Below are 15,125 nucleotides of genomic sequence, written 5' to 3' on the forward strand. Positions count from 1 at the left end.
AAAAATTATCGTATCTGGAGTAAACCATTAAATCAATATATCTAAACTTCATTTTGTGTAATTGTTTAAAAATAGTCAAGGGCTTTCGAGCCTAATAAGTGAAAGAAATATTAAACCAAATGTGATGTGCAAACATATGTGTATAAAACTTTCGTTTTATACGCGGGTCAATGTCAAACACGGACAATTGCCAGCGGGCAATTATCCAATATATTAAATTCAATTAAATTTAATTAATTATTATCATATTAAAATGATAAATTTAAAACAAATGCAAATTATATATACATAAAACTATCTCGTTATGTACATACATACCGTTTTGGAAATATATAATGTCGCTGAGAACAAAGAAACATATAACTGTAATGATAAAGAAAAGAACCTAACATAAATAAGACAAGCGGTAAAATTAAATGAATCCTGATAAAAATTAAAGGAGCTAAAAGGATTGGACTACTTGCAAAGACATACATATGCCTTAAATAAAAATTTAACAATTATATATACCAAATTTGACCATAACTCTTGGATAAGACAAATTATAATCAAATACATAAATGTACAGTCAGGGCAAAAATTAAAGGAGTGTGCTAAAAGGATTGGACTATTGGCAAAGACATACATATGCTTTAAATCAAATCAATTTTAAATTAATAACCATGAAATACATAAATGTACAGTCATGATAAAAATTAAAAGAGTGTGCTAAAAGGATTGGAATTTTGGCAAAGACATATATGCTTTAAATCATTTAAAATTAATAACCAAGGACAATTTGAGATCAACGGAACAAAAAACGGGACTTTTTTTGGAAATATTTAATGTGACTGAGGACAAACGAAACATATAACTGTAATGAAAAAGAAAAGAACCTAAAATAAATAAGACAAACGGAAAAATTAAATGAAGTGCGCAGTCCAGTGTGAAGGGAAAATAAAATATATAATGTCCCGAGGGCAAACGAAAAAAAAAAAAGTCAAAGTCAATCAAATACACAAATGTACAGTCACGATAAAAATTAAAGGAGCTAAAAGGATTGGACTACTTGCAAAGACATACATATGTTTTAAATAAAATTTAAACAATTAGATATACCAAATTTGACCATAATTCTTGGATAAGACAAATTATAATCAAATACATAAATGTACAGTCATGATAATAAGTAAAGGAGTGTGCTAAAAGGATTGGACTATTAGCAAAGACAGACATATGCTTTAAATCAAATCAATTTTAATATTAATAACCATGAAATACATAAATGTACAGTCATGATAAAAATTAAAGGAGTGTGCTAAAATATAGACAAGAAAAATGTTAAAAGAAATATAAAGACCATCAAACAACTATCTTTGGATGATATGACATTCACAAAAATGAAATAAACGAAAAATAATTACCACAATTAAATGGACTAGAGCATCTGTACATATTATATTAAAACTCACCGGATTATACAAATTACTGGATTCGAATCATACAACCATAAAGTGATATTGGAGATTGGAAAATGGAAAAAAAAAAATTATGATACATACATACTGTAACGAAATTGCTTGCAAATCCTCTTATTTGCAACCCTCTGCTAAGTTCGTATCGCTAAACTGTTGAATAAATGACTCCAATATTGAATAATTGAAAAATGACCTTTATTACAGTACTTCACAATAACACTTATACTTTGCAACGAATAGCAAGCTTAATAACCAAACTGATTGATAGCTCAAATGAAACTCTACTATTCAAAATAATTCTGCTATAGCTCGCTAGATAGCGCTTAATCGAAATCTCAAATCAAACTGAATTACTTCTTACTCGCCTGCCCCGCTTTTATAGTTTACGCTGCATACTTCTAGGCTCTTCCATTTCCAGAACTTACCAACTATATTCGTGTGTGTATAGTTCTCATATAGTTTCTAATAGTTTATAATTGTTTATCGTCCCGATCAGACAAATCTCCCAATCTAAACGCCGCTAGCATCTCCAAATGTACCACCCTTCTAATCCGTGGTTTCCCAGTGGTTTGTATGCGGTAGATGGTATCACTGATCTTCTTCACAACTTTGTACGGGCCTTCCCAACTGCACCGAAATTGGGCTGGAACACCTTTCCGCCGGTGAGGGTTGTTTAACAGTACCAAATCTCCATTCCGGAAACCTTCCGAATTATTTTCCCTGTCGTACCTGTGTTCCATCTTACTACTCATTATTCTGAATCGTTCTCTCGCACTCTGTTGATCGGCCAATGAAGAACTACTTCGCAGAGCTTGCGCTGGACGGATTTGCTTTGCATAATCAGTATCGTTCCGACGCTTCACAACAGTAGTGTGCTTTGGCTTGAAACCACCCTTGCATTCTTTCTTCGTTTTAGTACGTCCGTTAGGGCTTTTCAATGCCAGTGTTTCTCTCACAGGTACCTCCGGTTTTGATTTGTTTGGCCCATTTGTTCCATCAACCTTTACCTTTGAATTTCGTGGCCTTCGTCGAGTCTTTTCCACCAGTACCCGATTACTGCTGAACCCTTTTTCCAAACTAAAGTTAAGTGGCACATCTTGGTTCTCATAACGCATCACACCTAATAGCCGCGACCGATCACAAATTGTCATCAATATCCTCTAACGGGAGTCCAAGGAAACTTGCCGTTTCAACAGGGGTGGACCATAAGGAAAGGGGTGTTAGAGGCGTTGGTTCCACATTACAATTGAAGAGATGGTTGGTGTCATGTGGGGACACATGGCAAGCGGGGCATACATTTTGTATGTCGGGGTTGATTCTGGATAGGTAAGAGTTTAACCTGTTACAGTATCCAGAACGAAGTTGAGCAAGAGTGACACGCGTTTCCCGGGGGAGTATGCGTTCCTCTTCCGCAAGCTTTGAATAATTTTCGTTAAGCACTGGATTCACCGGGCAATTCCCGGCATAAAGGTCCGACGCCTGATTATGGAGTTCACCAAGCCCCTGCTTGTGTTTTTTCACTTCATACGGCTGGGTTCTCAGGTGCCGTATTTCCTCAAAATGCTTACGGAGATGACTCCTAAAGCCCCTAGGCGGTGCTGGTTCATCAATCAGATGTCTGTTGGGATGCCCAGGTTTCTGTGTATTCAACAGGAACTGTTGTATTCTCGCCTCATTATGCAGATGGTGTTCTCGGGACATAAGAAGACAGCCCGTGGCGATTCAGAGAGCAGTATTTTGGCAGGCCTGTAGTTTCTTCCAGTGGGTGATTTTTAGGCTTGGCGACCATATGGGTGACGCGTAGCACGTAATCGGCTGGCTAATTGCTTTGTATGTAGTCATGAGTGTTTCTTTATCTTTTCCCCAAGTACTGCCAGCGAGGGATTTGAGGATTTTGTTACGGCTCTGAATTCTCGGAACAATTGCGGCTGCGTGCTCACCAAAATGTAGATCCTGATCAAACGTCACACCCAAGATTTTGGGGTGTAGGACAGTCGGTAGCGTAGTGCCATCGACGTGGATGTTCAAAATGGTCGACATTTGGGGCGTCCATGTTGTAAATAAGGTCGCGGAAGATTTAGTCGGTGATAATGCCAGGTTTCGCGAGGCGAAAAAACTGGAGAAATCAGGGAGGTAGCCGTTTATTTTATTGCATAGCGCATCGATCTTTGGGCCTGGGCCTGTGGCCATTATTGTGCAGTCATCGGCGTAGGAAACGATTGTGACTCCTTCCGGTGGTGAAGGTAGCTTAGATATGTAGAAATTAAACAAAAGTGGGGATAGGACACCACCCTGTGGCACCCCCTGTTTAATTCTCCTTGGTTTTGATGTTTCGTTTCTAAATTGCACCGATGCCTGCCGACCACCCAGATAATTTGCGGTCCACCTTTTAAGACATGGGGGAAGGGTAGACCCTTCCAGGTCCTGCAGTAACGAGCCATGGTTGACCGTATCAAAAGCTTTTGATAGGTCTAGCGCTACGAGTACTGTTCTATGGTGGGGGTATGGATTTAAACCGCAATTTATCTGGGTGCTAATGGCATTTAGCGCGGTGGTAGTGCTATGGAGTTTTCTGAAGCCATGCTGATGAGGGGCTAGCTGCAAATTTGCTTGGAAATAAGGGAGCAAAATGGCTTCAAGCGTCTTTGCCACTGGCGTGTTACGGTCTGCTGCTACGGTCTACGGCTACGATCCACTTGGGAGCGTGTTCACGCGAACACACCTAGCGATGTGGCGAAATTTTCGATAAAAAAATATCGAAAAACAAGGAAAAGACACACCGGCCATCACTAGCAAAAAAGATGAAATTGAGTTTCCGGCAAGATAAATGTGTCGAGGTACGTAAAAATTTTTAGAATCGGAAAACATCTTCGCCGGCTGTTCACTTACCCAAGGAACTGTCTAAAAACGAGGAAAGAGTCAATAGCGCAAAGCACCGAAACAGTTCTTTGCGATAAATCTCGCTTTACGCTGCTATTTTGGGTGATAATAAATGCTGTACAGGTTATGTTGGTGGAAACAAGGTTATGTTGGTGGAAACAAGGTCCAGTAGGTCGGCGTTCGCAGTCATACTTAGCGAGATAAACCTCTTCCTCTACGTTTACTAAGAACACTACCACCTGCGGAAAAGCGTTCGACACCACCAACGGCGCCTACTATTATCACGGGCGTCACCATCAGTAGTATCTCCCCCAACCCATCCAGACGTACCGCCAACGCCAGCCGCAACGCACACAGCGGAGCCGCGAGCATAGGCCTGCGGCCACTAATGTAACACCTACAACAGGCGGTACCACCGACAGCAATACTAGCCGCACCTTCATCATCTACGTCCATATCGGCTATAATAATATTAGCGCAATCCTATCAGCTACGACTGTAACGGCTACAACAATATAGCCGAATCTTTATCAGCTACGACCATACGGGCTACAATATATCGGCTACCGTGACAACCACCGGGCAGCGAACCTAGACCTGCGGCCAGGCCAACTGCGACAGTGAATATCAGCGGGTAAAGCGGTGAGTCCGTTCCTTTATATTTTGCCTACGTTTGAGTGAATTTATGAATAGCTCTACAAGTTTTTTTTACGAAACCAAGAAGGTTTACCACCGGCACCAGGTCGATGAGGAATAACCAAAGCATACACACCACCCTATATGAAATGGTCATATAGCTAAAGCAAGCAAAACTATGTACAACATTTAGATAATTCGCTTGTAAATGTTTTGATTTTGTATTCGACATATTTTACCAAGTTAAAAGGTTAGATAAATTGTTTTGAACCGTGGGTTAGATTGTAATATGTAAAGGCTCGTAGAATGTAGGATGTCGTACATACACCTGCGAGCAATAAAATTGCAGCAAAAATGATACGCAATTTTTATCATTTTCAAAGCAAAATTCTCATTGTTGTATGGAACGAAATTATATATATGATAGTTGATCATTAACCTTGGAAATCTCGTAAATTAGATGGGTTTCAACGTATGTTTACGAGCTTTAGACGGTTAACTAGATTTGGGACTTTTCATTAGCTATTTCACGATTATTATCTCTATATATTTAGGTCTAAAATAAATTTTAAGAATAACGCAAAAAGAGCACTAGCCGATATGGCTATCAGCTCGGCATTATTATATTAAAGTAATATACCAGTTGGATAAAAGGTTTTGACTGTTGTAAGGAAAAAAAAAAGTGTAGCTTCGGTGACCACTACTATAAATTTGAATGTACAGAACAAGAGTGCTAGTTTAGTGAGCATCATTGTAAATTTTAACATCTATTTTTGTATTAATAATAAGTCTTGCACATATCCTTAAATTAAACAAAAGTTAACAATGACCTTACTAGTTTAGTTGTCGAATGAAAATTTTTTTTTCTGCTGAGCAAGTATAAGGAAGCTTCCATTTATATACATGCATACATTTAAGTTGTGATGGTCTAATCATTCTTGAATTTAGTTCACAAATAAATATTACCTTGATTTAAAACAAGTTTTACGCCAACAGAAAGAAATATAAATATATGTGTTTATTTTACTAATCACTCCTGGTGAATCTCTTTTTTTGTACGGCATCATTTCATTCACTTTTAACGTACCTACCTTTAAACTTATGTAAACTTAATCGTAATCATAAGGAATAAGCAGTAATTGCCATGAATTATAAATAAATTGTATTAAAAATGGGAATGCTGACTTCCTTATTTGTTTAGAAGGCACTTAGGGCATACAGGTAAGGGGCCACCGAAAATTAGATGCGTCGGTGGCCATGGTTTTTGAGGGTGGGCTAAGCACCGGGCGTCGCAACAACACCCGCGGCGCCCCTCTGTATATTCGGCCCATTTCTTTTTCATTTTAATTTTCAGCTCTTTTTTGCAATTTTATTTTTCAGCAGTTTTTTTTTGAATTTGATTTTCAGCGTTAGTAACCGGCCATGTCCGGTTCGGTAGTTTTTTTTTTGCGTCAGTTTTTTTTTGAATTTGAATTTAAATTTTTGTTAACGGTCTGTCCGTGACATCCGGTTCGGCCGGATGTTGTTTTATTTTGTATTGATAAGCGTTTTGAGTCGGTCTCTGCGCTTCTGTCAGGGTTTTTGATTTTGACAGCTTTCAGTTTTGATAGGCATGATAGGAACTTTTTTCTGCTTATGGCGCAGGTACAGTAAGGTTGGCAAGGACCCGCCCCAGCCGACAATGGCTAGCTACTGTGCACCACAACATCATGCCGACCGCCTTCCTTACTGCTCCCATCGTAAATGCGTAATCCATAACAGATGGCACCCAACGTGGCGCCCGAGGCGCTGGCCGCGAGGGTCAGTCAGGTCAACCTGTGAAGTTAACCATCCCACCAGTCCGAGTAAGCAGCCATAGAAGCTGCCACCTACGTTGCGGTGGGATGGTTAGACGGATCAGGTTGTCCGGGCTGGTCATCGGGGGCAGTGGCCGAAGAAGCCACGAGACTGAACGTCAGTTATCCGGATTTTTTTATTTAACCCAGTGAGGCAGTGCTGCACGCACTTTACTTTTTTGTAAGTGGGGTTTTTATGTTGCCGGAATCTTGTCCGTTAGTCGGCCTAGGAATAATTTTGTCCGCTAATTGGGTTTGAATAAATTTTTTTTTGTAATAATTAAATTTTTTTTTGTAACTTTTCTTTGCCGAATTTGTGATGTTAGTGTGAGCGAATGGTAGGACCCCAGCTCAGCCCACGTCTCAGGTGGTACCACAGAATACCACCTGGATTGTGACGGGTTGAGCTGGGATCCCAAGCGGTACCCTTACCTGTCCCACCAGTCTGGAGAGCGGGCATTGAAGCCGCTCCACCCATAGCTTTGGGGGCAGGAGGGGTGTCCAGGGTGAATAACGGGAGGCCTCAACACCCCCAGCCAGTCCCACTAGCGCGTCCCCAGAGACCGCCTCTGCGTTGCGGCTGGGTGTGTTGGGACCAACCTGTGTGTGTGGGAAATTAACCCTAGTAGCCCCAACCAGTCCCAGAGGCAGGTCCTTAAGACCCCCTTGTGCGTTGCGGTTGGGAGCACTAGGGACAAGAATGAATGAGTTTGTGTTTTCTTTTCTTTTTTTTGTAGCCCGAGTCTTCGCCGGCTGTTCACTTACCCAAGGAACTGTCTAAAAACGAGGAAAGAGTCAATAGCGCAAAGCACCGAAACAGTTCTTTGCGATAAATCTCGCTTTACGCGGCTATTTTGGGTGATAATAAATGCTGTACAGGTTATGTTGGTGGAAACAAGGTTATGTTGGTGGAAACAAGGTCCAGTAGGTCGGCGTTCGGAGACATACTTAGCGAGATAAACCTCTTCCTCGACGTTTACTAAGAACACTACCACCTGCGGAAAAGCGTTCGACACCACCAACGGCGCCTACTATTATCACGGGCGTCACCATCAGTAGTATCTCCCCCAACCCATCCAGACGTACCGCCAACGCCAGCCGCAACGCACACAGCGGAGCCGCGAGCATAGGCCTGCGGCCACTAATGTAACACCTACAACAGGCGGTACCACCGACAGCAATACTAGCCGCACCTTCATCATCTACGTCCATATCGGCTATAATAATATTAGCGCAATCCTATCAGCTACGACTGTAACGGCTACAACAATATAGCCGAATCTTTATCAGCTACGACCATACGGGCTACAATATATCGGCTACCGTGACAACCACCGGGCAGCGAACCTAGACCTGCGGCCAGGCCAACTGCGACAGTGAATATCAGCGGGTAAAGCGGTGAGTCCGTTCCTTTATATTTTGCCTACGTTTGAGTGAATTTATGAATAGCTCTACAAGTTTTTTTTACGAAACCAAGAAGGTTTACCACCGGCACCAGGTCGATGAGGAATAACCAAACCATACACACCACCCTATATGAAATGGTCATATAGCTAAAGCAAGCAAAACTATGTACAACATTTAGATAATTCGCTTGTAAATGTTTTGATTTTGTATTCGACATATTTTACCAAGTTAAAAGGTTAGATAAATTGTTTTGAACCGTGGGTTAGATTGTAATATGTAAAGGCTCGTAGAATGTAGGATGTCGTACATACACCTGCGAGCAATAAAATTGCAGCAAAAATGATACGCAATTTTTATCATTTTCAAAGCAAAATTCTCATTGTTGTATGGAACGAAATTATATATATGATAGTTGATCATTAACCTTGGAAATCTCGTAAATTAGATGGGTTTCAACATATGTTTACGAGCTTTAGACGGTTAACTAGATTTGGGACTTTTCATTAGCTATTTCACGATTATTATCTCTATATATTTAGGTCTAAAATAAATTTTAAGAATAACGCAAAAAGAGCACTAGCCGCTATGGCTATCAGCTCGGCATTATTATATTAAAGTAATATACCAGTTGGATAAAAGGTTTTGACTGTTGTAAGGAAAAAAAAAAGTGTAGCTTCGGTGACCACTACTATAAATTTGAATGTACAGAACAAGAGTGCTAGGTTAGTGAGCATCATTGTAAATTTTAACATCTATTTTTGTATTAATAATAAGTCTTGCACATATCCTTAAATGAAACAAAAGTTAACAATGACCTTACTAGTTTAGTTGTCGAATGAAATTTTTTTTTTCTGCTGAGCAAGTATAAGGAAGCTTCCATTTATATACATGCATACATTTAAGTTGTGATGGTCTAATCATTCTTGAATTTAGTTCACAAATAAATATTACCTTGATTTAAAACAAGTTTTACGCCAACAGAAAGAAATATAAATATATGTGTTTATTTTACTAATCACTCCTGGTGAATCTCTTTTTTTGTACGGCATCATTTCATTCACTTTTAACGTACCTACCTTTAAACTTATGTAAACTTAATCGTAATCATAAGGAATAAGCAGTAATTGCCATGAATTATAAATAAATTGTATTAAAAATGGGAATGCTGACTTCCTTATTTGTTTAGAAGGCACTTAGGGCATACAGGTAAGGGGCCACCGAAAATTAGATGCGTCGGTGGCCATGGTTTTTGAGGGTGGGCTAAGCACCGGGCGTCGCAACAACACCCGCGGCGCCCCTCTGTATATTCGGCCCATTTCTTTTTGATTTTAATTTTCAGCTCTTTTTTGCAATTTTATTTTTCAGCAGTTTTTTTTTGAATTTGATTTTCAGCGTTAGTAACCGGCCATGTCCGGTTCGGTAGTTTTTTTTTTGCGTCAGTTTTTTTTTGAATTTGAATTTAAATTTTTGAATGTTAACGGTCTGTCCGTGACATCCGGTTCGGCCGGATGTTGTTTTATTTTGTATTGATAAGCGTTTTGAGTCGGTCTCTGCGCTTCTGTCAGGGTTTTTGATTTTGACAGCTTTCAGTTTTGATAGGCATGATAGGAACTTTTTTCTGCTTATGGCGCAGGTACAGTAAGGTTGGCAAGGACCCGCCCCAGCCGACAATGACTAGCCACTGTGCACCACAACATCATGCCGACCGCCTTCCTTACTGCTCCCATCGTAAATGCGTAATCCATAACAGATGGCACCCAACGTGGCGCCCGAGGCGCTGGCCGCGAGGGTCAGTCAGGTCAACCTGTGAGGTTAACCATCCCACCAGTCCGAGTGAGCAGCCATAGAAGCTGCCACCTACGTTGCGGTGGGATGGTTAGACGGATCAGGTTGTCCGGGCTGGTCATCGGGGGCAGTGGCCGAAGAAGCCACGAGACTGAACGTCAGTTATCCGGATTTTTTTATTTAACCCAGTGAGGCAGTGCTGCACGCACTTTACTTTTTTGTAAGTGGGGTTTTTATGTTGCCGGAATCTTGTCCGTTAGTCGGCCTAGGAATAATTTTGTCCGCTAATTGGGTTTGAATAAATTTTTTTTTGTAATAATTAAATTTTTTTTGTAACTTTTCTTTGCCGAATTTGTGATGTTAGTGTGAGCGAATGGTAGGACCCCAGCTCAGCCCACGTCTCAGGTGGTACCACAGAATACCACCTGGATTGTGACGGGTTGAGCTGGGATCCCAAGCGGTACCCTTACCTGTCCCACCAGTCTGGAGAGCGGGCATTGAAGCCGCTCCACCCATAGCGGTGGGGGCAGGAGGGGTGTCCAGGGTGAATAACGGGAGGCCTCAACACCCCCAGCCAGTCCCACTAGCGCGTCCCCAGAGACCGCCTCTGCGTTGCGGCTGGGTGTGTTGGGACCAACCTGTGTGTGTGGGAAATTAACCCTAGTAGCCCCAACCAGTCCCAGAGGCAGGTCCTTAAGACCCCCTTGTGCGTTGCGGTTGGGAGCACTAGGGACAAGAATGAATGAGTTTGTGTTTTTTTTTTCTTTTTTTTGTAGCCCGAGTGCCTTCGGGGAATGGGATGTTAGCGTTCCCATTGACTACCCAAATTTTTTTTGGCCTTCTGTGGGGGCGATAACCACTAGCCTTTCGGAGTTTGGACGAGTTCTCCTTTATCAAAATGTCTACCCAAAATTTTTTTTGGCCTTCTGTGGGGGCGATAACCACTAGCCTTTCGGAGTTTGGACGAGTTCTCCATATCAAAATATCTACACTTTTTTTTTTTGTTTTGCCTTTCTGTGGGAGCGATAACCACTAGAAATCATCTTTCGGAGTTTTGACGAGTTCTCCATAACAAATGTTTAATTGCCGCAAAGCCCTTTTAACTAGGAAACAGAAATTATTCCCAACTTGACTTAACTTTTTTTTTGATAGACCTATGTTGCCCGGCTAGCTTCGTAGTAGGACTTTGAGACTCTTATCTCAGGGGTGAGTCGTGCCCCACGTTGCTTGTCGTCGGAGATCCCTGGCAGTGGCTTCCCACAGATGATCCGGTTTCCTGTTCGCTTCATCGTCAGGTCTTCAATGCGAAGCAGGTTTGTTACGGTCTGCTGCTACGGTCTACGGCTACGATCCACTTGGGAGCATGTTCACGCGACCACACCTAGCGATGTGGCGAAAGTTGCGATAAAAAAATATCGAAAAACAAGGAAAAGGCAGACCGGCCATCACTAGCAAAAAAGATGAAATTGAGTTTCCGGCAAGATAAGTGTGTGGAGGTACGTAAAAATTTTAAGAATCGGAAACCATCCTCGCCGGCTGTGCACTTAGCCAAGGAACTGTCTAAAAACGAGGAAAGACTCAATAGCGCAAAGCACCGAAACAGTTCTTTGCGATAAATCTCGCTTTACGCGGCTATTTTGGGTGATAATAAACGCTGTACAGGTTATGTTGGTGGACACAAGGTCCAGTTGAAGTAGGTCGGCGTTCGCAGTCATACTTAGCGAGATAAACCTCTTCCTCTACGTTTACTAAGAACACTACCACCTGCGGAAAAGCGTTCGACACCACCAACGGCGCCTACTGTTATCACGGGCGTCACCATCAGTAGTATCTCCCCCAACCCATCCATTAGCACCAACCACGAGCGCACAACCACCAGACGCACCGCCACCGCCAGCTGCAACGCACACAGCGGAGCCGCGAGCATAGGCCTGCGGCCACTAATGTAACACCTACAACAGGCGGTACCACCGACAGCAATACTAGCCGCACCTTCATCATCTACGTCCATATCGGCTATAATAATATTAGCGCAATCCTATCAGCTACGACTATAACGGCTATAATAATACTAGCGCAATCCTATCAGCTACGACTGTAACGGCTACAACAATATAGCCGAATCTTTATCAGCTACGACCATACGGGCTACAATATATCGGCTACCGTGACAACCACCGGGCAGCGAACCTAGACCTGCGGCCATGCCAACTGCGACAGTGAATATCAGCGGGTAAAGCGGTGAGTCCGTTCTTTTATATTTTGCCTACGTTTGAGTGAATTTATGAATAGCTCTACAATTTTTTTTACGAAACCAAGAAGGTTTGCCACCAGCACCAGGTCGATGAGAAATAACCAAAGCATACACACCACCCTATATGAAATGGTCATATAGCTAAAGCAAGCAAACTATGTACAACATTTGGATAATTCGCTTGTAAATGTTTTGATTTTGTATTCGACATATTTTACCAAGTTAAAAGGTTAGATAAATTGTTTTGAACCGTGGGTTAGATTGTAATATGTAAAGGCTCGTAGAATGTAGGATGTCGTACATACACCTGCGAGCAATAAAATTGCAGCAAAAATGATACGCAATTTTTATCTTTTTCAAAGCAAAATTCTCATTGTTGTATGGAACGAAATTATATATATGATAGTTGATCATTAACCTTGGAAATCTCGTAAATTAGATGGGTTTCAACGTATGTTTACGAGCTTTATACGGTTAACTAGATTTGGGACTTTTCATTAGCTATTTCACGATTATTATCTCTATATATTTAGGTCTAAAATAAATTTTAAGAATAACGCAAAAAGAGCACTAGCCACTAGACATTATTATATTAAAGTAATATACCAGTTGGATAAAAGGTTTTGACTGTTGTAAGGAAAAAAAAAGTGTAGCTGCGGTGATCACTACTATAAATTTGAATGTACAGAACAAGAGTGCTAGTTTAGTGAGCATCACTGTAAATTTTAACATCTATTTTTGTATTAATAATAAGTCTTGCACATATCCTTAAATGAAACAAAAGTTAACAATGACCCAACTAGTTTAGTTGTCGAATGAAATTTTTTTTTCTGCCTCCATTACGAAATTTTATTAAGGAGGGAATTTAAAAATAAAAACAATGATATTCTACATATGCCCACAACGAAGTGAGCAAGTATAAGGAAGCTTCCATTTATATACATGCATACATTTAAGTTGTGATGGTCTAATTATTCTTGAATTTAGTACACAAGTAAATATTACCTTGATTTAAAACAAGTTTTACGCCAACAGAAAGAAATATAAATATATGTGTTTATTTTACTAATCACTCCTGGTGAATCTCTTTTTTTGTACGGCATCATTTCATTCACTTTTAAAGTACCTACCTTTAAACTTATGTAAACTTAATCGTAATCATAAGGAATAAGCAGTAATTGCCATGAATTATAAATAAATTGTATTTAAAATGGGAATGCTGACTTCCTTTTTTGTTTTACAAGGCACTTAGGGCATACAGGTAAGGGGCCACTGAAAATTAGGTGCGTCGGTGGCCATGGTTTTTGAGGGTGGGCTAAGCACCGGGCGTCGCAACAACACCCGCGGCGCCCCTCTGTATATTCGGCCCATTTCTTTTTTATTTAATTTTCAGCTTTTTTTTGCAATTTTATTTTTCAGCAGTTTTTTTTTGAATTTGATTTTCAGCGTTAGTAACCGGCCATGTCCGGTTCGGTAGTTTTTTTTTGCGTCAGTTTTTTTTGAATTTGAATTTAAATTTTTGAATGTTAACGGTCTGTCCGTGACATCCGGTTCGGCCGGATGTTGTTTTATTTTGTATTGATAAGCGTTTTGAGTCGGTCTCTGCGCTTCTGTCAGGGTTTTTGATTTTGACAGCTTTCAGTTTTGATAGGCATGATAGGAACTTTTTTCTGCTTATGGCGCAGGAACAGTAAGGTTGGCAAGGACCCGCCCCAGCCGACAATGACTAGCCACTGTGCACCACAACATCATGCCGACCGCCTTCCTTACTGCTCCCATCGTAAATGCATAATCCATAACAGGCGATAGGAGAGATATCGGACGATACGACTAACCTATGTTAACTGGTTTCCCAGGCTTTAGTAGCGGGACCACCTTGGCCATTTTCCATTTCTCAGGTATGACAAAGGTGGAAAGAGACAGATTGAAGACATGTGCTAAATATTTGAACCCCTCTTTTCCTAGGTTTTTAAGCATCGGCATGGCTATGCCGTCTGGGCCCACTGCTTTGGATGGTTTAGCACGAACAATGGCGTCCTCAACCTCTTTAGCGGTGATGGTGATTGGTGACGCGCTGAATTTGTGTTTATGTGCGCGTCTATTGGCTCTCCGTCTATCTTTGTCGACCGTAGGATGCATTATATATTGTCGGCAGAAAGCGATCGCGCATTTTTTCGCGTCCGACAGCACTTTGTCGCCAAAGGCGATGGAAACTTTGTCTTTGTGCTTAGTCGGATTCGATAGGGACCTTACGGTGGACCAAAGTTTAGCCACACCAGTAGAGAGGTTACAACCTCTTAGGTGCTCCTCCCATTTCGCCCGCTTGTGTTCATCTACAAGCAATCTGATGGGTTGGTTTATATCCCTTATTTGGGGGTCGCCTGGATCAAGCTGTCTTATAAGGTCACGTTCTCTCGCTAAGTTTGCGGCCTCCGCCGGGAAGTGGGGCCGGATTTCGGGAATTCTCCCGGCGGGAATGAAATGTGCCGAGGCGGATTTAATGACCTTACGGAAGGCACGCTCCCCTTGGCGGGCATCTGTCGGGATAGGGAGGGCAGCTAGGCGGCTGTCTGTAAAGGATTTATATTCTTCCCACTTTCCTTTTTTGAAGTTTATGAAAGTGCGTTTTTCAGTGACGATGAAGTCGGCGTTACGCTCAAGCGAAATAAGTATGGGCAGGTGGTCGGATGCCAATGTTACCATCGGCTGCCAGTTGACGCAGTTTACGAGTTCTGTGCTCACGATTGAGATATCTGGCGAGCTGTGACAGCTTCCTACCATACGTGTGGGGCCGTCTCCGTTTATTATGCAGAACGTCGTTTCTTCTATTTGATCCGCCAACATCTCACCCCTACTGTCCGCCCGCAAGTT

The sequence above is a fragment of the Eurosta solidaginis genome, chromosome 1 (assembly GCF_040869045.1).
Source record: "Eurosta solidaginis isolate ZX-2024a chromosome 1, ASM4086904v1, whole genome shotgun sequence".
Classification (NCBI taxonomy): domain Eukaryota; kingdom Metazoa; phylum Arthropoda; class Insecta; order Diptera; family Tephritidae; genus Eurosta; species Eurosta solidaginis.